Below are 24,783 nucleotides of genomic sequence, written 5' to 3'. Positions count from 1 at the left end.
ACTTTATTGTTTTCTTCTAATTTGTTTGCCCTTTCCTCTCATTATTTACAGCACTCTTCCCATTTTTTATTGTCTTTTCCTCTACACTAGCCTCTATCTTCTTCATGATGTCATTCATAAGGCTGTTTTCTTCTGCTTCTTCCAATTTTTGATGTTCAGGTCTAGATGTTGGAGGAGGGCTAGGTTCTGGTGATGCTGTATTGCTCTTCATTTTGTTGTATGTATTTCTGCCTTGATGTCTGCCCATCTCCTTGTGGTTTGGTCTTTGTCTTATCAGCCCACTTGGTTCGGACAGAGCTGACAGATTCAGGAAGTTCTCTCTCTTATCCAGATGGGAGATCTCTCATCCAAATGGGAACTAGGGGGCAGGATGGGATCTCTTGTCCAGAAGGGAAGTCCGGGGCACGATGGGAGCTCTTGTCTCCCTCTCTCTGGTCCAGAAGGGAAGTCCAGGGCAAGATGGGAGCTGGGGCCCAGTCTCTAAGTCTCAGGAAGTGGCTGGGGGGTCGGACGGATGAGCGTGGGGGCAGGGCGTGGAGATTGCAGGGTCTGCTGCGGGTCTTGGAGAAGGGGATCCTTCCTGATGGGGCTAGAAGTGAACCTGCCTAGTGGCCAGAACCTGTGGCCAAGTTGGGCAGGTCTTCCCTGGAGTGGCTGGTGCCCAGGGATGGGTTCTGGGCTGAGCCAGGACACTCACCTCTGGTCCAGAAGGGATGTCCGGGGCAGGATGGGAGCTGGGGGCCAGTCTCTAAGTTGGAACCATTCAATTATATTGGGGCTAGGCACTGATTCTATGAGTATAGGAGAATATTAGGAATCATTTCATTGACATTTTTATCAGTTGGGTTTAGTTCTACCCTATGTCTGTGAGCAATCCATCTTTGAGATCCTGGCCATCTAGGTAATCTTGGGAATGGGCTCCCTTTCCTGATATGGGCCTCAAGTCATTGGTTGGACACTCCCATAAACTCTGAGCCAGCATTGCCACAGAGCATCTTAAAGGTACAACGTGTTGTGAGTCATAGGTTTGGTGACTGGGTTGGTGTCCTAGTCCCACTTTTGGGTGCCTAGCCTGATTACAGAAGATGACCTGGTTCAGGCTTTATGTCCTCTAGTGCTAAGTGTCCTGACTAGGGTCTCCTATCCTCTGATATACATATTTGTTACCAATGAGTTCACAGTGGTTGCTTCCTCCTACTAACTTGGTCCAGTCAGTATAATGTCATTCATATGATGCACCAGTGTGATATTTTGTGGAAGAGACAGATGATGAAGATCCCTTCTAACTAGGTTATGAGAAAGGGCAGGACATTTAATATACCCTTGAGGTCAAACTAAAAGTATACTGCTGGCTTTGCCAACTGAAAGTGAATAGCTTCTGGTGTTCTATATGGACATGTACAGAGACAAAGGCATTTGCAAAATTAACAGAGGCATACCCTGTACCAGGAAATTTGTTAATTTGCTCAAATAAGGACACTACATCTGGTACAGTAGCTGCATTCAGAGTTACTACCAGATTGACTTTTCCATTGTCAACTGTCATTTTCCAAAATCCATCTGCCTTCTTCACTTGCCAGGTAGGAGTGTTAAAAAGGATATGTGTTGGGAACCACCACCCTTGCATCTTTCAAGTCCTTAATGGTGGTGCTAATTTCTGCAATATCTCCAGAGATGAGACAGTGTTTTTGATTTGTTTTTTCCTTTGGCAGAGACAACTCTAAAAGCTTCCATTTAGCCTTTCCAACCATGATACCCCTTACTACACAAGGCAGCGAACCAATCTGAGAATTCTGCCAACTTCTAAGTATATCTATTCTAATCATACATTCTGGAACTGGAAAAATACAGGATGAGTTCAGGGACCTACTAGACCTACTGTGAGTCAGACATCATCCTAAAACTCCATTAATCACCTGGCCTCCATAAGCCCCTACTTTAACTGAAGGGCCACAGTGTTTGTTGGAATCTTCTGTAATCAACTCATAACCAGTATCCAATAGACTCCAGAAAGTGATTATTTCCTTTTCCCCAATATACAGTCACCCTTGTAAATAGCCATAGATTCTCTGCAGAAGTACTGAAGAAAGGCTAACCATAAAAGTTTTAGCTGTCTTATCTAGGTCTTGTACTGTGGGTCTGCCCCAGCATTTGACAGGTTACAGACAGGAGGCAATGAATAGGAAAGGGACAGTTGAGACAGTCACAGTGGTCAGTAGAATCTTGTAGCTTTGACTGCCTGGGAGCCAGGGTGCTTCTTTATACAGAACTCAATAAGCAGGGATAGATTTATGATGTTCCAAAATATAGATCATGTCATTTGTATCCCCAGACATGTGTTTATCTTCCTCTTGCATATCTGGTGTCATAAGTTTAGTAAATATCAATAAACACTGATAGAACAGTGTTATTTTTACAATGATTTCTCCTCATCAACTCCATAACTAACTTGTAAGAATCTAGAGACATATATTGTTAAAACAAGTATATATAGTAAATGACAGCTCAATCTCAGGCTGGCAGCTCTTGCAATTTCAAAGGCACTTGGGAGAAAGAAAACATTGAAGCTAAAACAAGCATATTGCCAAGTCCCAAGCAGTGTATTATTAACCATTAACGGTCAGAGTGTCAATTAGCAATAAGCCCAAGAAAAATCCTCAGACCAAATCTGCTGCAGTTATTATTCAATTTCTGACATAATACAATGTTTACATTTTACATCTTAATAGAATTTATTTCTATGTCTAATGCTGGCATTATTTTGTTTCTTTTTTGTATGACACCACAGTAGCTCTGCACCAGCTAACTTTTGTTTAAAAAAAAGGAGGTCCTGACACCTCATTCTTTTATCATTTTTCCATACCATTCTTTGCCCATCAATATAAGCCTCTGTGTATAGCAGAGATAACTCCAGCCAATCTAACTTTGTTACAGTATCTTTTCCTTGAGGGCCATACCATATGCAGGCCCCAATCTTCTCTGCCATGTAATCACCTGAGCATAAAGTAGGACGAGACTTGTAATCTGATCTGCTGCCTACTCTTCTAGTCCACTGAATCTTGTTGACCAATTTAAACTACATTATTGTGATTATCTTGTTCCCAAGTAAGTACAGGGGCAAATGTCCCAAGAATATCTCAGAACCTCATCAATATATCTCTGGCCTTTTTAGGTGAATAACAACCTGCAGGGTGCAAGGAAGATCTTCAAGTAGACCCCTAAATGCAGGAGGAGTAGTGTGGTCAAGACTTTCCTGGAGAAGCTTAGAAGCAGTACTCCTGGGAAAGCACCAATTATTCATAAGAAAATTTCCATCAATCCAATATACCCAAGTTGCACAAATATTAAAAGCTTCCCCAGTATGGAACACATGGAGAACAAAATCAAAAGTGAAAGAAGACCTGAGAACAAAATCAAAAGTGAAAGAAGACCTGATGGCAATCATGTGACTCAGCTTTACTGAAATTTTATCAAGCAGCTGTGATGATTTCATGTTCACTATCCCTATCAGATATGACTGTGCCAGTTCAGCCTCAGGGGAACTTGGCCACCCCTTCCTTCAAGTGGTTCTGGGACTGAAAATAGGCACAAGTCAGGAAATTTGTAGACTGGCTGAGATTGCCTTTGTCATGATACAATGTAGCTTTTCTTATGTTTGTTTAATTATTTTTCTGATTGTATAAGTCAAATGAAAGTGCAGTAGATTTCTTATCAATTTCATGGTTTGAAACACCATGATTGGCTAGTACAAAAGTGCATATGACTCATGCCACTATCAAATTCACCTTGCCTATGCTGACCATTATGTTTTAGGTCATTATGAACATTATTTTTGTCTATGCTTCCCATTACAATAACATTGCCTTTGGTGATACGATGCTGCCACTTGGTCCCTTTTACCCCAGGTCTCAATTAAACCCATTGCATTTGATTCACCCAATTCAGCAGCAGCATTTCCAATCTTAAAGTCTAACATAAGAAAATACTTGAAAACATAACTCCTCAAATGTGAGGGTACCCTCTCACTGTTTCGCTTCTTATAGGATTATTGAAGGGTATGTCTTCTGTCCCTTTCCATTGTGGAGGATTAAATTCTATAGTGTACCACTCTACCATTGCAATTTCCCTGGGTCTATTTGTTTTGTTTGTTTGTTTTTTGGTTTTTTTATTTTTTATTTTTTTTTTTTTGTTTTTCGAGACAGGGTTTCTCCATGTAGTTTTGGTGCCTGTCCTGGATTTTGCTCTGTGGACCAGGCTGGCTTCAAACTCACAGACATCTACCTGGCTCTGCCTCCCAAGTGCTGGAGTTAAAGGCGTGGACCACCATTGCCTGGCCCCTGAGTCTATTTTTATCATTATTAATTGTTTAATTTATTTTACATACCAAGCAGTGTTTCCCTTCCTTCCTCTCCTCCTGTTCCCTCCCCCACCCTCTTTCTTCCTTCCCATCCATTTCTCAGAGTGGGTAAGACCTCCCATGGGAGTCACTAATACATAGTATATCAAGTTAAGGCAGGACTAAGCTCCCCCGATGTGCATCAAGTCTGAGCACGGCATCAAGCCACATGGAAAAGGTTCCAAAAAGACAGCTCATGTGCCTGAGACAAAACCTGGTCCCACTGCTAGGGGCCCCACAAATGGACCAACTTACACCACTGTCATCCACATGCAGAGGGCCTACGTTGGTCCCATGCAGGATCCCTAGCTGTTGGTCTAGAGTCTGTGAGCTCCCACAATGTCAGGTTATTTGTCTCTGTGGGTCTTCTCTTCATGATCTTGATCCCTTCTTCCTTATATCATTCCTCCTCCCTCTCTTCAACTGGACACCCATAACTCAGCCCAGTGCTTGGCTGTATATCTCTGCATCTGCTACCATCAGTTACTGGATAATGTTTCAGGGTGACAATTATGGTAGTCAGTCACCAATCTGATTACAGGAGAAGGCCAACTCAGGCACCCTCTCCACTATTGCTAGGAGTCTTAGCTGAGGTCATCCTGATGGATTCCTGGGATTTTCTCTGGCACCATGTTTCTCCATAATCCCATAATGGGTACCTCTATCAAGATATCTCTATTGGTGCTCTCCCTCCCCATCTTCCCCCAACTGTCATCAGTGTTTTTGAACTTAGTCATTCTTACAGGTGTAAGATGGTATCTTAGAGTTGTTTTGATTTGCGTTTACCTGATGACTAAGGATGTTGAGCAGTTCCTTCAGTGTCTCTTGGCCATTTGAGATTCTTCTATTGAGAATTCTGTTTAGAACTGTACCCCATTTTTAACTGGATTGTTTGGTATTTTTCTGTCCAACTTCTTGAGTTCTTCACATATTTTGGAGATCAGCCCTCAGTCAGAGGTATGTGGGGTTGGTTAAGGTCTTTTCCCATTCTGTAGGCTGTGGTTTTGTTTTATTTACTGTGTCCTTTGCCTTACAGAAGCTTCTCAGTTTCAGGAGTTCCCAGTTATTAATTATTGCTCTCAGTGTCTGTGATACTGGTATATTTTGGAAGTAGTCTCCTGTGCCAATGCATTCTCAACTACTTCCTACTTTCTCTCTGATCAGCTTCAGTGTAACTGGATTTATGTTGAGGTTTTTGATACACTTGGATTTGAGTTTTGTGCATGGTGACAGGTATAGATCTATTTGCAATCCTCTATGTGTTGACATTCAGTTATGACAGCATCATTTATTGAAGATGCTTTTTTATTCCATTGTAGAATTTTGGCTTCTTTGTAAAAAATCAGGTCTTCATAGGTGTGTGGATTAATGTCAGGATCTCCAATTCAATTCCATTGGTCCACATGTCAGTTTTTATGCCAATACCAAGCTTCTATTATTACTATAGCTCTATAGTAGAGCTTTAAGTCAGGGACGGTGATGCCTTCAGAAGTTGCTTTATTGTAAAGGATTGTTTTTTTGTTTTTCCATATGAAGCTGATAATAGTTCTTTAGAAGACTGTGAAGAATTGTGTTGGGATTTTGATGGGGATAGCATTGAGTCTGAGGATTGCTTTTGGTAAGATTTCCATTTTTTTTTTTTTTTTGTTTTTTGAGACAGGGTTTCTCTGTGTAGCTTTGCGCCTTTCCTGGGACTCACTTGGTAGCCCGGGCTGGCCTCGAACTCACAGAGATCCGCCTGGCTCTGCCTCCCGAGTGCTGGGATTAAAGGCGTGCGCCACCACCGCCCGGCTAGATTTCCATTTTTATTATGTTGTTTCTACCTATCAATGAGCATTGGAGATCTTTCCATTTTCTAATATCTTCTTCAGTTTCTTTCTTCAAAGACTTAAAGTTCTTGTCATACAGGTCTTTCACTTGTTTGGTTAGAGTTACCCCAGGTATTTTATATTATTTTGGACTAGCATAAAGGGTGATGTTTCTCTGATTTCTTTCTTAACCCATTTATCATTTGTATATAGGATGCTTACTGATTTTTTTGAGTTAATCTTGTATTCTGCCTCATTACTGAAAGTCTTTATCAGTTGTAGGAGTTCCATGGTAGAATTTTTGGGGTCACTTGCCTATACTATCATGTCATCTGCTAATAGTGAAAGTTTGACTTCTTCCTTTCCAATTTGTATCCCCTTGATCTCCTTTTGTTTTCTTACTGCTCTAGCTAGAACTTCGGGTACTATATTGCATAGATATGGGGAGAGTGGACAACCTTGTTTTGTTCCTGATTTTAGTGGAATAGCTTTAAATATCTCTCCATCTAATTTGGTGTTGGCTGTCAGCTTTTTGTAAATTGCCTTTATTTTGTTCAGCTATGTTCCTTATATTCCTGATCTCTCCAAGACCTTTACCATGAAGGGGTGTTAGATTTGTCAAAGGCTTTTCAGCATCTAATAAGATGATCATTTTTTTTCTTTCAGTTTGTTTATATGGTGGATTATATTGACAGTTTTGTATGAAGAACCATACCTGCATATCTGAGGTGAAACTTACTTGATCATGGTGGATCATCTTTTTGATATGTTCTTGGATTCAGTTCATCAGTATTTTATGAGTATTTTTGCATCAATATTCATGGGAGAGATTGGTCTTTAATTCTATCTTTGTTCCATCTTTGTGTGATTTGGGTGTCAGGTAACTATAGCCTCATATAACCCCTATGGAAATAGAAGCAGCCCTTAATATTATTAATGATTTTAATAAATAATCAATAATGTCTAGTCCATTTGCATTTGACAAATTCAGAGAAAATGCTCCATTATCTATCCTATCTTTGCGAATCCAAAGGATTGCATCTAATTCATCTTCTATCCTAATTTGCATTACCAACCAAAAACTATCTTTTGATGTCTTTCAAACTTATATACTTTACACATCTTCAGTGAGTTTCTTTTCTGAATTTGTTAACAAGGAAAACTATAACTATAACAATGTAATCTTAAACTCCCTTAGAGACCTAAGAAGAAAATAATATTAACTGAGTAAGCAGGAAGTGCAAACAAGGGACTTCCAAAAAGTGTGAGAAATGGCAGAAACAACTGGCTGCATGGACAGTCACTCAAGATTCCTCTGCAATGTTGGGACATCCATCTTTGGCCTACAGGCCTAACATACCAGACAGATTCATCTGTGAAGCAGGATTTTCTAAAGGGCCTTCCTACATTGTCTTGGCAAGGACTAGTTATTCTTTCTTTTGTGTTCTGTTTGTCCATTTTGGACAGCATACTGTCGGCAGTTGCTGTAAGGGAATTTTCTTGCCCATTGACCAACTTTTACCACAATGAAAGTAAACTCCACATGGAGTTTCTTCAGTACCCATCATTTTCTCTGAAGTAGATTGATGAGGCCAGGATCAGACATGTCTCCTAGCCATAAAAAGAGAAAAAAAAATCTGTGTTATTGAAACATCTTAAATGCCATATTCTGAAGATCTCTAAAGTGTTTGAAGATGACCTATCTATTTAAAATATATTGCTGTTTAACTTGAAAACATACCTAATATGACTACAAGTTTGATTGTAATGATTAATTTATTAACTTGCATTTTTATATCCTAATTAGTTGGTAATAATAAATTTTAAGGACTAGAAATTTGTATTACATTGTTAAATTATAATATATATGTACAGTATTTTCTAACAAAATAAATCTCAAATTTGTATCAATATACATAATTTGTATACAATATACAAAAATCCAATCCAATGTAAAATATTTAAAACTAGTAGTTGCTTTTTAAAAGTAGATTCAATAATCTACCTTTTTATCTTGTATCTAAATCCTCCCCTTTTTCTTTTCAAAATAGATTCAATAATCTACCCTTTTATCCTCTCATTTCTATATCTCCTTTTTAATGAGTAGATTCAATAATTTACCTCTTATCTATATCATCTTTTTCCTTTTTTTTCCAAACAAGAACCCTGAATCAAATCTCCTTGTTTAGATTTTTTCCCTTACTATTATCAATTAACAACTTGTAACCAACCATTCTGAACAATGACAATTATCCATAACCCATTGAATGACCCAAAACCACCCACCCCATCTCTTGCAAATATGGGTGTCAGTTTCTTAAAAATACTTCCTGCTGTCTTGGGGCAATAGTATCTTTAGGGGATCCTGAAAAGAAAAATTTTGGGCTCAAAAGTCAAGTCCTAGGAGAGTTAGCTGTATCATTTGTCCAGTCTCTGCCTAATGAGAAAGTGCAGAGCTTGTCTCAAGTGCTTGCTCAAGTAGTCTGTGAGGATGGCTCAGAGTAGTCTTTGAGGCTGGATCATGTCAGCTAGCCATCTCAAAACTGTTCTGAGCAGTTTGTAGTCCAAAACTAATCTTTGGATAGTGTTTGTCATCTTTGTGATATTATCATCGTCCTGATGGAATCATCATTGTGGAGGCCCATCATCTTTTTGGAGACTTCAAAGTCACCAGTAGGCATGGTCATAATTCCCTGCAGAAAACTGATAAAGACTCAAACCCAAAATTTTGTACAGGAAGCTAGATGAAGCATTTTTTTTCTAGAATTAGTTAGTTTCTATATGGCCATTAACATCATGATGAATGTTTAATATGTATATCTTATAAATTTTGATATAAAACTTATATCCTAAGAAAAATTTTAAAGAGTAAAAGTAAAACCAAAGGATTATGAGATGAATAGCAATAGATATAGTCCCTTAATTTTGGCTTTTCTTCTGTCGCATATCAGGTGGCTCTTCTGACATGATACAGAGATTTGCATTTTCTTTTAACAAGCATGCTTGGGTTTAGAGAAGGAGAGATCCACACTCCAACTCCAAAGCCAGCTTTAATTTTTAATTAAACTGGGACTACATAAAGATCATTTACATTATATGTCTGTAGAGAACAGCAGAAACAAACATTTAGGAAGACTTAGGAAATTTTATCCTGTTAGATATGTGATATACCAAGAGGCCAATTTACTCTTTTTCTTGGGACGTTTTTTCTGGATGATTTGTTCTTTTTCTTCAGATGTCTCATTTGTTCAGTGTTCTTCAGACTCCTTAGCCTTCATTCTTGTGAAAGACAAAACAAAAACAAAAACAAAAACAAACAACCAACAACAACAACAAAACCCAAAAACAACCAACCAAACAAACAAAAACCAAAAAACCTTCCCCAACCTTAACTTTGGGGAGGTTCCCTTTTGGCAAGTTATATCTGATTAAATGAAAAGCATTTTTTAGTGTTATGAGTTAGTTTAAATTGAATGGTCATACTGGTTAATGAACTCTTACCTCTTTGGTCTTCCAAATTTTTTGTTCTCTCTTCTATAGCTGTTCTATCGCCCTGAGCAGTATGGTTTTTAAAATAGGCATTAGGTTCTTTAACTGCTCCAAGAAGTCATTTCTTCTATATGGTTGTAAAGGACTGAACTGAATTTGTCATGGGGGCTTCTGAGAGGCCCCACAGGGAGTTTCCAGAAGGCAAAGGATTACCTTGTCTGTCACTTGTTGACCTACATTTGTTAGTCCAATGTTTGCCTTTACCACATCTTCTGCATAATCCACAAGGAAGGGACATTCTGTTGCCATTGTTTCTTGAAAAAACATTGTTTCTAGGAATACCCTGTTTCAGTCCCTTTTTAAGTGACCTTGTTTACCACATTTGAAACATCTGACATTACTAGTTTTCTTCAAACCTCTGGAGATCACCTCTCCTATCCAATCCTCATCATGGTCATGAGATTCAATATTAATTGCATCTAAAATCCATTCCTCTAAAGGTGCTCTTCTTGCCTTTAACAAGCTAATTATTCTTTTGCATTGTGCATTAGCATTTTTAAATGCCAGAGATTCAATTATTATCTGTCTAGCTTCTGAATTTCATATTATTCTATTTATTGCTGAGGTTTTTTTAGGTCCCATGTAAAATTTTTGTAAATGACTCGGTTTTCTTCCCTACTTCTTCAATTCTGTCCCAAGCACTCAAGGATACCATGTGATATAAAACTAGGGTATGGTAATCATATAAAGATTGTCTTTGTATATTAACATAATCACCTTCTAGCCCTATGTAGGTATTCAATAGTTTTAGCCTCATCTTTCTATCAGATCCTCCACTGTAACTGGGGACCAACCTCTAAGACTGTTGTAATCAAATCTTTCCAGTCTTGAGGGATTATTCTATTACAAATGGACCACAAGTTTAACATTTACATCATGAATGGAAAATGCATACCATATGACACTATAGCTTCTTGGAAGCTCCTCTAACATTTCCACAGGAGTCCAATCAGCTCATACACAGCCTTGAGCATTTGACAATTTTTGCATAGATCAAGGTTGATTGTTTGAAAGCCTTAGGCTGTTTCTCTGTGACAGAATAATGCAACGTTGCGATTGGTTCACCTTTAAATTCCTCTGTCTGGGTCTGAATTTCTCTATGATCTTTTAAAACAAATTTTTCTAACTTTTTATCTTGGCACTTACATTAACCAACTTTTAAAATGATAAAACAGAGATGATCAAACAAATAATATTTATAATTGACAGTACATCTATCCCATCAACATTAGTTATCCTCTCATTTATTTGTTCCATTTTCAGACTGCCTAATAACACATTAGGCAATTTGGTCTAAAATAGAGACCAAACACCCCCCATTGTAAACATGTTTCCCATTTTTTTAATGTGGGAAACAAATCTCTTTTAACTAATTTCTCCCTTTAAGAAATCTTAATTGACTCACCAACTCTGCCAACTGTGTTGAACAGTAGATGCTCAAGTGGGTTTCAAAGCAGCTACCTAGTGTGGTAGTAGCCCCTGATGAGGATCCAGGGAGATCCCATAAACCACCAGGAGAGAAGAAGTGAAAGATCCAGCTGTCCAGATTTAGCTGGTTAGGACTCTGGCCACATGCAGCTCAAGACTGAGCTGGGGCCTGCAAGGCCACAGGCAAGCACCTTTTTCATGAATTTGTGCCAGATCTAACACAAATCTTAAAAGAACTTGTAATAAAAACCCAGAGCCAGATATTGAGGTGAAAGCTTAAAGATCAGAGAAGCAGAACAGCCAGCCACTAGCTTATCTCTATATAATCCTCAGCCTCAAGGGAGCAAGTTCCTGTTTCCTCATGCCTTATACCTTTCTGTGTCCTGCAAAATTACTTTGTGGGATTAAAGGTATGTGTCACCACTGCCTAGTTCTGTTTCTCTCATGTATCCCAGTGTGGCCTTGAACTCACAGAGATCCAGATCGATCTCTGCTTCACAAGTGATAGGGTTAAAGGCATGTGCCACCACTGCCTGACCTCTATGTCTAATTTAGTGGCTGAATCTGTCCTCTGATCCCCAGGTAAGCTTTATTGGGGTACACAATATATCACCATGCATCTCTTATGTATGTTGTCATAATTTCCATGATTTACTATCTGGAGCTGTCCTGTTCTGTTGAGAAGACCCTATTTTCTTATATTCTTTCAACTCATCTAGCTTTTAGATTGCTTCTTTCTCTTGTTTTGCAATGATCCTTGAAGTTGAGAGGATATGTAGTATACCTAGGCCAGAGCATCCACAATTTCTTATTCTCTGCATTTGGAAAGTGGCAACCCTTTCTGATAGTCACTATTTATCACCAATTGTATCTTTTATAATGAGGGTTAAGAGATGCATTAACTTGTTAGCATCACCAGAAGTTATTAAGAATTTAATACTTTGTACATTTAGACAAAAAACATTTTTGTTCTTCCCCAAGACCTCTCTAGCTACAGGTGTTTTTGTCCCATTGACAGTGAATGTCATGGCTTTTATGTTTTGGGACAGGGTTTAAATATATTCTGTAATGTATTGTTTTCTGTAACTACATTTGTGTCACTGTTGTACTACTGGACATGTATAGACAGGCCAATCAATCACTGTTGCATCTTGCAATGTTATTATGGATGATTACTTTTCTTCTTTGGTGGTGTATGGACATTCAAGCAGTGGGCAGCTCTTCAGTGTAAAGCTTCTGTGTCAATACCAGCTTTATTTCTTTATGTTCTATGACTCATGTGTGTGTGTGTGTGTGTGTGTGTGTGTGTGTGTGTGTGTGTGTGTTTTCAGCATTAGGATCTTACTGATCTTACTGTCATGTAATAGAGAGCAATGAAGAACACTGACAGTAGCCTGTAATATGTAGGGGTATATTGAATCTTATGTCTATCAACTCTAAAACAAAAATAAACTATTGCAATTTCTATTTATTTGTTAGCTTAAGGTGTCTACTAAATCCATTGTTGCCCTATTAGTATAATTACATTTTAAGGCTTTGTTATCTCATATTTCTGACTATATCTATATATCTACATCCATATGTAATTTTATATCTGTATATATACTATCAGAAATACCCAAATATATCAGGAATACACACAGAGACACACATTCACACATACACATACACACACAAATATAAACATATAAATACATACATATATATGAAATATTTTACAATGTTAGAATTCCTTTTGTCTTTTTCAAAAGATCTCCCTCCTGTATATGGCCCTCTGCCTTGCCCATCTAATTTAGGACTTCCTACTATATTATTAACTTTGAAGTTTTATTTCAGTGAATTCTATCTCAACTTCCTTAAAAGCATACCTTTCCATATGACCAGTTCTTCATTCCCTGACCTCCATTTATATTCCAGTTGAAACATACCCTTCTGTAAATTCAAATGTAGCATGTACCAATGAAAGAATACATGCATTTTTTTTTGTCTTTCTGGATCTGTGACACGACAACCAATGGTTGTTCCACTCTCTCCATTTATCTATAACTTTCAAATTTTATTTTTCTCAACAATGAATAACATTCAGGTGTGTGAATGTACCCCACTTTTTTTGTCCATTCATCAGATGATGAACATCCAGGCTGTTTTAATTTGTAGTTGTAAGTTGAAAAGGTACACAAATAAATAAAATGTTTTATTTTATTATTTAAAATTAGTTTTGTAAAAATATGAGTGTTTCACTGTTCTTTCTGAAGAATTGTGTTTGTTTTTCTCTCATATTAGAAATGTGTTTCATATTGTTATTAAATTTTTACATGTACTTTGATTCTAACCCATTGTATATGTGTTTTAGATATCTTTTTTTATTTTGTAGTTGAAATCTCAAATACCTGGCTACATTTTAAGTTTTAATTTATGCTGGATTATACTCAATCACCAAATTTTCATTTAGCAATCAAGATTTTTAATTTATTTTCAGTTTCCTTGTCTCTAAATTTCATATACATGTTGCTATCATGTTCTAAGCATATATGTGGTTTATTTTCAGATTAAATTTATTCATCATTTCAAGCATTGATTTAGGTTTTGTATAACTTATTTAGTGGACATCAATATAGAATGCCACTTATTAGTACTTGCCTATTTCAACTATCCCTGTCAATGTGATAAACTACAGCTGAATGTTAGAATCTAAAAACAACAGATATTTCTACTTTGATTGTTTAAGTGATCCAACATAATGAATGCAAAACTTTGGAAATTGTGTCCTCTGTATCTAACCTATTAATGTAGTTACTCACAGATTTCTACTTTTCCTGGATACTTTTTTCAAGTTTACATTTGCTATGGTCATATGGGAAGCTGCTACCTCAACTTACAAAATTCCTCCATTAGATTAACTGTAGGTGAGACTATAGGGCACTTTTTTATTAATGACTAATATGGGAGGGCCTGTACCAATAGAGGCATTACCACCCCTGGGTAGATGGTCTTGAGTTTTATAATAAAGCAGGCTGATCAAGTTATGTAGAGCAACAGAGTTGACAGCATTCTGCTATGGTCTCTGTTTCATTTCTTGCCTCCAATTCCTGCCTTATGTTCCTGTCTGGATTTTCTCAGTATAACCTGGTGTTCTAAGCTAAAATAAACACTTTACTTACCAAGATGCTTTTTGCCATGGTCTTTTATCACAGTGACAGCAATCTTAACATAGAGAGTGCTGATGTTGATGTTGTTGACATCAGTAATAGGTAGGATATAATATCACATTTATGATCATTGCAGCAAGATTTTGAAAGTGGCTATAGGATATCTTATTCTTTTTGCTATCTGGTCATGTGCATGGTGTTGTTTTCCCAAAGGATCCTCCATAATGTGCTCTATTATAGAAGGCATAGAAGAAATGAAAAAGGCCAATTAGACAATGAGACTTCTGAATATATGAGCCTCAAAAAGTCTTTTATCTAGATAATTGGATAATATTTAGGTATATGTAAAATTTCACAAAGAAGTGAGCTCTCTTTTTCATCAATACATATATGATATCAGGTAAAGAATACCTCATAGAAGGAGATTAGGAAAGAGTGAAGGTACTGAACAGGGAAGTTGAAAATGATTCAAGAAGTGAATAATTTTCCTTCTTTATACTAGTATTATTTCATATGAAATCAATCTTGTAATTCAATTTTTATGAAGTCAGTAGGAAATAAATAATTATTTGATGGCTAATTGGTAACATTTCCAGTGAAAATCAAACATATTCCTGATAATTTCATCAATTACATGATACATTTGTATCATTTGTATAAAAAAAGTTCTGAATTTTACCTTAAATTCAAATTTAGAATGTCTATATTTCCAGCTTTAGGCAATACTATCTGTAAATTTTGGTTTCCCCATTAATAAAACTGCTTTGTATTTTACAATCACTTCAATATATATTTATCTTAGTATGTTTGAAAACATTTTTCTATGTTTTGGCATATACATTAATTTTTGTATTTTAAAATCTATTCTGACATATTATTACAGTATACTTTGACAAAATTTCCCATGCTTTTGCATATAAATTAAATTTTGTAATATCATGTCATTTATCTTTACTAATAATTCCGAGAATTTATCATGAATCACAATCAGTGGGAGGACTTATTGAAATAACTGGACTACTGGAATTAGTCTTTTCTGATTCCTTACATTTTGTTGGTAGACATAATTATAACTTCCCTTGGAGACAGAAATCTAATATTTGTCCTCTTTTCCACCTCATATTCCCTAGGATAGTATAAAGTTTTATAATTTGAAGGTTCTTTCTTTTCCCCATCTCTCTTCTCCCTCCCCACCCGTTTCTCTTTGTATTGATTATATCACAATGTAAGCTCAATATAAGTCTTTTTTTTACACTTTAAGCATTGCCACTAAGAAGGTCTTCAGATATAGAAATAAAAGAATTAACTACTGAAAAATGTGATCAACACAGAGCTCATTGAAATTACAGAGATCCATCATCCAGGTACATGCAGTTGAAATGCAATTGTATGACAATAAGCACACTTGTACTTAACAGAATTAAACTATTTGGATCGCGAAACTCAAATAGAGTCAGGATAGAATAAAAAAAAAATCTAAATGTGCCCTGCAAAGTAGCATTCAATGCTTGCTGTTAGGCATGGTCATGGTTCCTTGCAGATTTGTGTGTGTGTGTGTGTGTGTGTGTGTGTGTGTGTGTGTGTGTGTGTGTGTCTGTGGTTTGGAGCAATCACAGTCTGATAAATGTCTGTATCTTGGAACCATGAACATTCTTCCCTAGAAGAGAAAATCTTCACAACAAATTCTCCCCATCATTTGTCTTGCCAAACTTTTCCAAACTGACCTTTGCCAATGCTTTCTTATAACACAATGGGCCTGGCAATTCTTCTCTGAACAAGCAGCAGTAAACCCTTTGTCCCAGGTAGGAGCATTACTGCAGTCACCAACATGATGAGAAGGAGCCAGCAACTCAGAACAGCAACCTCTGTCTCCATGGTCCCACCACCATTTGTGGCTTGGCCCAGGCCAAAGCTTCTCCTTAGTAAGCCTCCTAGGCCAGCTTCAAACTCCAGATTCTCCTGCCTCTGCCTCCTTCAGCAAATCCTATGGGAATGCACCACCACAACCAGCAGAGTGTAGCAAGGGGCAGAGCTGGGGTCTGCAAGGCCACAGGCAAGTGGCTTTTTCATGAATTTGTACCACAAATGTTGGGTGCCAGAGTGAGGAAGCATTCGATGAGCAAGAAATATCATGCCCATGATTGAAAAAAGTACAGAGAAAAGTAGCCAAACTAGTGGAAACACATGAACTGTGGACCAATAGCTGAGGAGCCCCCATGGTATTGGACTAGGCCCTCTGGATAAGTGAGACAGTTGTTTAGCTTGAACTGTTTAGGGGGACCACAGGCAGTGGGATTGGGACCTGTCCCTAGTGCATGAGCCAGCTTTTTGGAGCTTAGTGCCTATGGTGAGACACTTTGCACAGACTTGGTGCAGGGAGAAGGGGCTTGGACCTGCCCCAACTGGATGTACCAGGCTCTGCTGATTCCCCATGGGAGACCTTGCCTTGGTGGAGGTGGGAATGGGGGTGGACTGGGGGGCCAAAGGCTATGGGGTGGGAGGAGGGAGGACAGGGGAGTCTGTGGTTGGTATGTAAAATGAACAGAAAATCTCTTAATAAAAAAATAAAAAAAAACAATAATAGAGATAGAAGAAGGAGGATACCAGCTCAAAGGCACAGAGAAAATATTCAGCAAAATCATAGAAGTAAACATTTCCAACCTAAAGAAGGATGCCTATAAAGATACAAGAAGCTTACAGAATACCAAACATACCAGACTCCCAAAAAAATCTCCTCACCACATAATAATCAAACCAGTAAAATACAGAATAAAGAAAAAAATATTAAGAGCTGCAAAGGAAAATGGTCAAGTAACATATAAAGGTATACCCATCAGAATAACCCACAACTTCTCAATGGAGACTCTGAAAGACAGAAGGTCCTGGAAAAACATTATGCAGGCACTAAGAGACCACAGATGACAGCCCAGATTTTACCCAGCAAAACTCTTAACCACCATAGGCAGAGCAAACAAGATATTTCATGATTAAACCAGATTTAAACAATACCTATTCACAAATCCATCCCTATAGAAAGCACTAGAAGGAAAAATCCAACCAAAGGAATTTAGATGTACCCATGAAAACACAGACAATAGATAGTCCCACACCAACCAATCCCAAAGAAGGGAAACACACAACACTACCACCAAAAACTAACAGGAATTAGCAATCACTGGTAATTAATATTCATTCATATCAATGGATTCAATTTGCCTATAAAAGCTAACAGAATGGATACAACAAAAGGATCTATCCTTCTGCTGCATATAAAAAACACACTTCAACTTCAAAGACAGACACTACCTCATAGTAAAAGTCTGGGGAAAGTCTTTCCTTTCAAATGGACTTAAGAAGCAAGCTGGTACAGCTATCCTAACATCTAGCAAAATAGACTTCAAACTAAAATTAATCAAAAGAAATGAAGAAAGACATTAGATATTCAACACAGGAAAAATCCATCAAGATGAAGTCTCAATTCTGAACATTTATGCCCCAAATACAAGGGCACCCACTTATGTAAAAGAAACATTATTAAAGCTTAAATCACACATGAAAACTGACACACCAATAGTGAGAGACTGCGACACCCCCCACTCTCACTAATGGACAGGTCTGCCAGACAGAAACATAACAGAGAAATAAGGGAGCTAACAGACATTACAAATCAAAGGGACTTAATAGTCATGTACAGAACATTCTACCAAAAAGCCAGAGAATATACCTTCTTCTCAGCACCCTATGGAACTTTCTCTAAAGTTGACCACATACTTGTTCACAAAGCAAATCTCAACAGATACAAAAAAATTATAATAATCTTCTGTATTTTATTGGACCACCATGGCTTACATTCTGATGAATTAAAAAAAAAACACAAATTACAGAAAGCCTACATACTCATGGAAACTGAATAATGCTCAAGCAAATCACCAATGGGCCAAGGAAGAAATAAAGGAAAAACATTAAAGACTTCCTAGAATTCAATGAAAAAGAATGTACAACATACCCAAATTATGGGATACTATGAAAACAGTACAAAGAGGAACGTTTATAGCTCTAAATGCCTACATAAAGAAATTGGAGAAATCTCACACTAGCAACTTAATAGAACACCTGAAAAGTCTAGGACAAAAAGAAGCAGACTCACTCACCCAGGAGGAGTAGATGCCAGGAAATAATCAAATTAAGGGCTGAAATCAATAAAATAGAAACAGATAAAACAGCACAAAGAATTAATAAAACAAAGGGTTGATTCTTTGAGAAAATCAACAAGATAAACAAATCCTTACCCAAACTAACCAATAGGCAGAGGGAGAATATCCAAATTAACAAAATCAGAAATGAAAAGGGAGACATAACAACTGACAATGAGGAAATTCAGAAAATCATCAGGTCATACTTCAAAAACCTGTACTCCACAAAATTGGAAAAATCTAAAAGAAATGGTCAACTTTCTGGATAGGTACCACATATTCAATTAAATCAAGACCAGATAAACAATTTTAATAGACCTATAACTCCTATGGAAATAGAAGCAGACATTAAAAGTCTCCCAAACAAAAAAAGCCCGGGGCCAGTTGGTTTTAGTGCAAAATGCTAAGTGAATTTCAAAGAAGAACTAATACCAATACTTCTCAAATTGTTCCACACAGTAGAAACAGAAGGAACATTGTCAAACTCTTCTATGAGGCTACAGTTACCCTGATACCCAAACCACATAAAGATGCAATAAAGAAAGAGAATCACAGACCAATCTCCCTCATGAACTTTGATGCAAGAATATTCAATAAAATACTGGCAAACTGAATCCAAGAACACATCAAAGAAATTATCCACCATGATCAAGAAGGCTTCATCCCAGAGATGCAAGGATAGTTCAACATATAAAAATCTGTCAATGTAATACACCATATAAACAAACTGAAAGAAAAAAATCACAAGATCATCTCATTAGATGCTGAAAAAGCCTTTGACAAAATCCAACACCCTTTCATGATAAAGATCTTGGAGAGATCAGGAATACAAGGAACAAATCTAAACATAATAAAGGCAATTTACTGCAAGCAGACAGCCAACATTAAATTAAATGGAGAGAAATTCAAAGCAATTCTACTAAAATTAGGAACAAGACAAGGCTGTCCACTCTCCCCATTTCTATTCAGTATAGTAGTCAAAGTCCTAGATAGAGCAATAAGACAACAAAAGGAGATCAAGGGGATACAAAATGGAAAGGAAGAAGTCAAACTTTTACTATTTGCAGATGACATGATAGTATAGACAAGTGGCCCCCAAAATTCTACCAGGAAACTCCTACAGCTGATAAACACCTTCAGTAATGTGGGAGGATTCAAGATTAACTAAAATAAAATCAGTAAGCATCTTATATACAAATGATAAAAGGGCTGAGAAAGAAAATCAGAGAAACATCATTTTTTTACAATAGCTACAAATAATATAAAATACCTTCAGTAACTCTAACCAAACAAATGAAAGACCTTTATGACAAGAACATAACATTAAGTCTTTGAAGAAAGAAACTGAAAAAGATATCAGAAAATGGAAAGATCTTCCATGTTCATGGATAGGTAGAACAAACATAATAAAAATGACAATCTGACCAAAAGCAATCTACAGATTCAATGCAATCCCCCATCAAAATTCCAACACAATTCTTCACAGACCTCTAAAGAACAATACTTAACCTTCATATGGTAAAAAAGAAAAGAAAACAAAACAGGATAACTAAAACAGTCCTTTACAATAAAGCAATTCCTGGAGGCATCACCATCCCTGACTTCAAGCTCTACTATAGAGCTATAGTAATAAAAACAGCTTGGCATTGGCATAAAAACTGACAAATGGACCAATGGAATTGAATTGAAGATCCTGACATTAATCCACACACATATGAAGACCTGATTTTTGACAAAGAAGCCAAAACTGTACCATGGAAAAAAAGGCATCTTCAACAAATGGTGCTGGCATAACTGGATGTCAACATGTAGAGGATTGCAAATAGATCCATATCTGTTGCCATGTACAAAACTCAAGTCCATGTGGATCAAAGACCTCAACATAAATCCAGCTACATTGAACCTGATAGAGGAAAAAGTAAGAAGTAGCTTTGAATGCATTGGCACAGGAGAACACTTCCTAAATATAGCACCAGTAGCACATACACTCAGAGCAACAATTCATAAATGTGACCTCCTAAAACTGAGAAGCTTCTGTAAGGCAAAGGACACAGTAAATAAGAAAAAACAACAGCTTACAGAATGAGAAAAAAATCTTTAATAACCCACATCTGACAGAGGACTGATCTCCAAAATATATAAAGAACTCAAGACACTAGACAGTAAAATACTAACCAATACAATTTAAAAAATGGGTTACAGATCTAAACAGAGAATTCTCAACAGAAGGATCTCAGGTGTCCAAAAGACATTTAAAGGATTACTCAACATCCTTAGACATCAGAGAAATACAAGTCAAAAGGACTCTGAGATACCATCTTACACCTGTCAGAATGGCTAAGATCAAAAACACTGATGACAGTTTATATTGAAGAGGGTGTGGAGAGAAGGGAACACTCCTCCACTGTTGGTGGGAGTGCAAACTTGTACAGCCATTTTGGAAATCAGTACAGCAGTTTCTAAGAAAATCTACCTCAAGACCCAATGATACCACTCTTGGGCATATACCCAAGGGATGCTCAACCATACCACAAGGACACTTGCTCAACTATGTTTATAACAGCATTATTTGTAATAACCAGAACCTGGAAGCAACTTAAATGCCTCTCAACCAAAGAATGGATACAGAAAATGTGGTACACATACACAATAGTGCATTACTCAACTGTCAAAACCAATGACATCATGAAATTTGCTGGAAAATGGATGGAACTAGAAAGTATCTTCAGTGATATATCTGAGACTCAGAAAGATAAACATGGTAAGTAGTCACTCATAAGTGGATACTAGATGTAATGTAAAAGATAACCAGACTATAACCCACAGCTCCAGAGAAGCTAGACATGTCTTGGGAAGGAGAAACAGCAGAAATCCATGAGTAACTGGGGATGAGTGAAGGCAATAGAGGGGAGGGGAGGGGTGATGAGAACATGTGGGAATGGGAAGGTCGAGCTGTGGGAGGGATGGAGTGGGAGAGCAATGAAAGAGATATTTTGATAGATGGAGACATTATGGGGTATGGAGAAACCTGGTACTTGGGAAATTTCCAGCAATCCAGAAGAAAAACTCCTAGCAATAGTGGAGAGGGTACCTGTTCTGGCCTAAAATGATCAGATTGGTGAATGCCTTGTCATCATAGAGCCTTCATGCAGTAACTGATGGAAGCAGATGCAGACATCCACAACCAAGCACCAGGCCAAGCTCCAGAAGCCCAGTAGTAGAGAGGGATGAGGGATTTTAAGAGCAAAGGAGGGTGAAGGTCATGATGGGGAAATCTACAGAGACAACTGAACTGAGCTCATAGGAACTCACAAACTTTAGAACAACTGCTGTGGAACCTGCATGGGACTGTACTATACCTCTGCATGCAGAAGACCATTGTGTAGCATGTTCTGTTTGAGGGTGATCAGGATCTATCTCTGGTGCATGAGCTGGCTTTCTGGATCCTATTACCTATGGTCAGACACCTTGCTCACTCTTGATGCAAGGGGAAGGGGGTTGGCCCTGCATCAACTGAATTTGCCAGGCTTTGCTGTCCCCCATGAGAGGACTTACCCTTTTGGAGGAGAGAGTGAGAGGTTGTCAGGGGGAAGGCATGGAGGAGCAGGAGGGGGGATGAGGGGGTTCTGGGGTTGGTATGTAAAATGAATGAAGAAAATTTAATTTAAAAAAGGAAGAAAACAATTTCTGAAAGATGTTCTTGGCTATCTCTATTTGTGTTTTGGTACTCACATGTCTTGTCCTCAAAGACAGAAACAAAGATACACTAACATCCACAAGTAAATAAAAGTAAAAACATAGCCAAAATATGATTTGAGTTGTTATTCAGTGTTCATTTTTGTAATAGTTATTTTTCCTTCAAGTGAAATATCATAATATTTTACCTTGCATAAATTAGGACATAAAATTTTATCATGAAATAGTCAAATGTTGAAATAGATAGGCTCAAATGGCTACATGGTTGTCTAAATTTCAGTTATAAATTAGATAGCTACGGCAGCTATTTAACCACATATCCAGTATTAGGGGAGTTATATAGGAAACATTTAGTTTTCTCAATATAGCAGCTGAGAAATCAAATAAGAAAATAGGGATTGAGGTGTGTGTTCATTTTCTGATTCTGTGATTTAGTATTTATATGTATTTATGTGGTGAAATGATAATAACCCTTAGTGCTCAGGAGGACAAAAATCTCATCTCTAACAGATGCACCTTCCTGAACTCACATAAACCTAATAACACATTATGTTCTCAAATTCTTAGTCCACAGAGCTATGATTTATTATCTAAGTATAGATGTTGATATCCATAATCCTGCTGTTGCTTGACTTAGATGATATTCTCTTCACAATCCATCTCCCTTCTTATGAAAGTACCACCAAAACATGGCCTGCTTTCTTATGGGACCATATAGACACTACCCATGACAATAATTCATGTAGGCTACATTTACTATCTGCCTTCATACCTCCTGAATTGTAGTACCCTCATCCTTTTACCACTTGCCTGGTATTTTCCTCTTATACCATCTACTTCCTTTGAGACTCACCACCAAACTGAACCACACTTGCTATAAAGGCATCTGTAGCCTGCTCATGTGGCACAGACCATTTTTATAATGTTATTCTTACTTATCCATAAGCCTGGAACATATTTCCATCTTATGGTATTGTAGCTAGAGTTTTCCTGCCTTGCCCACAGTCAGGACAAATCTCTGTCACCCACCAGTCCCACAGCCTCTCAGACCCAACCAAGTAAACACAGAGACTTATATTGCTTACAAACTGTATGGCCATAGCAGGCTTCTTGCTAACTGTTCTTATATCTTAAATTAATCCATTTCTATAAATCTATACCTTGCCATGTGGCTCATGGCTTACCGGTGTCTTTACATGCTGCTTGTCATGGCGGCGGCTGGCAGTGACTCCCTCACTCAGCCTTCCACTTCCCAGAATTCTCCTCTCTCCTTGTCCCGCCTATACTTCCTGCCTGGCCACTGGCCAGTCAGTGTTTTATTTATACAGACCGATATTCACAGCATGGTGTCTTCTTCAATTTCTTTCTTCAAAGACTTGAAGTTCTTGGGATACAGGTCTTCACTTGCTTGATTAAAGTTGCTCCAAGATATTTCATATTATTTGAGACTATTGTAAAGGTTGTTGTTTCTTGATTTCTTTGCAACATGTTGTGGGAGATCCTGATTTTTTTTTTGAGTTAATATTATATCCAGCCACTTCCCTGAAGGTGTTCATCAACTGTAGCAGTTCTCTGATAGAATTTTTGGGATCACTTATATATAATCACATATCATCTGCCAATAGAAATATTTTGATTTCCTCGTTTCTAATTTGTATTCCCTTGATTTATTTTAGTTCTCTTGTTGCTCTAGCTAGAACTTTCAGTACTATATTGAATACATGTGAAAAGACTGGACAGCCTTGTCTTGTTCCTGATCTTACTGGAATTGTGTTGAATTTCTCTCCATTTAAGTGTTGGCTATAGACTTGCTGTAACCTGCATTTATTATGTTTGGGTATGACCCCTGAATTGTTGGTCTTTCCGAGACTTTTATTATGAAGGGTCATTAGATTTTGTCAAAAGCCTTTTTTGTATCTAATGACCATGATTTTTTTTCAGTTTGCTTATATGGTGGATTACATTGACAGATTTTTGTATGTTGAACCATCCCTGTATCTCTGGGATGAAGCTTACTTGATCATGGTGGATTATCTTTATTATGTGTCTTTGGATTCACTTTGCAAATATTTTATTGAGTATTTTGCATCAATATTCACGAGGCAAATTGGTCCAGAATTCTCTTTATTTGTTGAATCTTCATGTGGTTTGGGTGTCAGGGTGACTCTGGCTTCATAAAATGAATTTGCAATGTTATTTCTCTTTCTATTTTATGAAATAATTTAAGTAGTGTCAGTTGTAGCTCTTCTTTGAAGGTCTGGTGGAATTTTGTGCTAAAACCATCTGGCCCAGGCCTTTTTTTGCTTGGGAGATTTTAACAACTCCGTCTATTTCCTTAGGGATTTTAGTTATATTTAAGTTGTTTATCTGACCTTGATTTTACTTTGGTTAGTGGTATTTATTGAGGAAGTTATCCTTTTTTTCTTTTAGAATTTCCAATTTTGTGAAGTATACGTTTTTGACATCTGACCTAATGATTCTTAGGAGTCCCTTGATAACTGCTGTTATATCCCTCTTTACATTTCTCATTTTTAAAATTTGGATATCCACTGTCTACTTTTAGT

The 24,783-nt window shown here is 37.3% G+C and overlaps 1 pseudogene; it reads left to right on the top strand.

The window, feature by feature from the left end:
• LOC128119336 (vomeronasal type-2 receptor 116-like) overlaps positions 1-24,783 on the top strand; it is a 65,897-nt pseudogene that overhangs the window by 23,403 nt on the left and 17,711 nt on the right.

Source organism: Peromyscus californicus, unplaced genomic scaffold (assembly GCF_007827085.1).
Source record: "Peromyscus californicus insignis strain IS unplaced genomic scaffold, ASM782708v3 Scaffold_23__1_contigs__length_62951481, whole genome shotgun sequence".
Classification (NCBI taxonomy): Eukaryota; Metazoa; Chordata; class Mammalia; order Rodentia; family Cricetidae; genus Peromyscus; species Peromyscus californicus.
The sequence above is the reverse complement of the archived record's forward strand: the minus strand, read 5'-3'. Positions and strand labels throughout refer to the sequence as shown.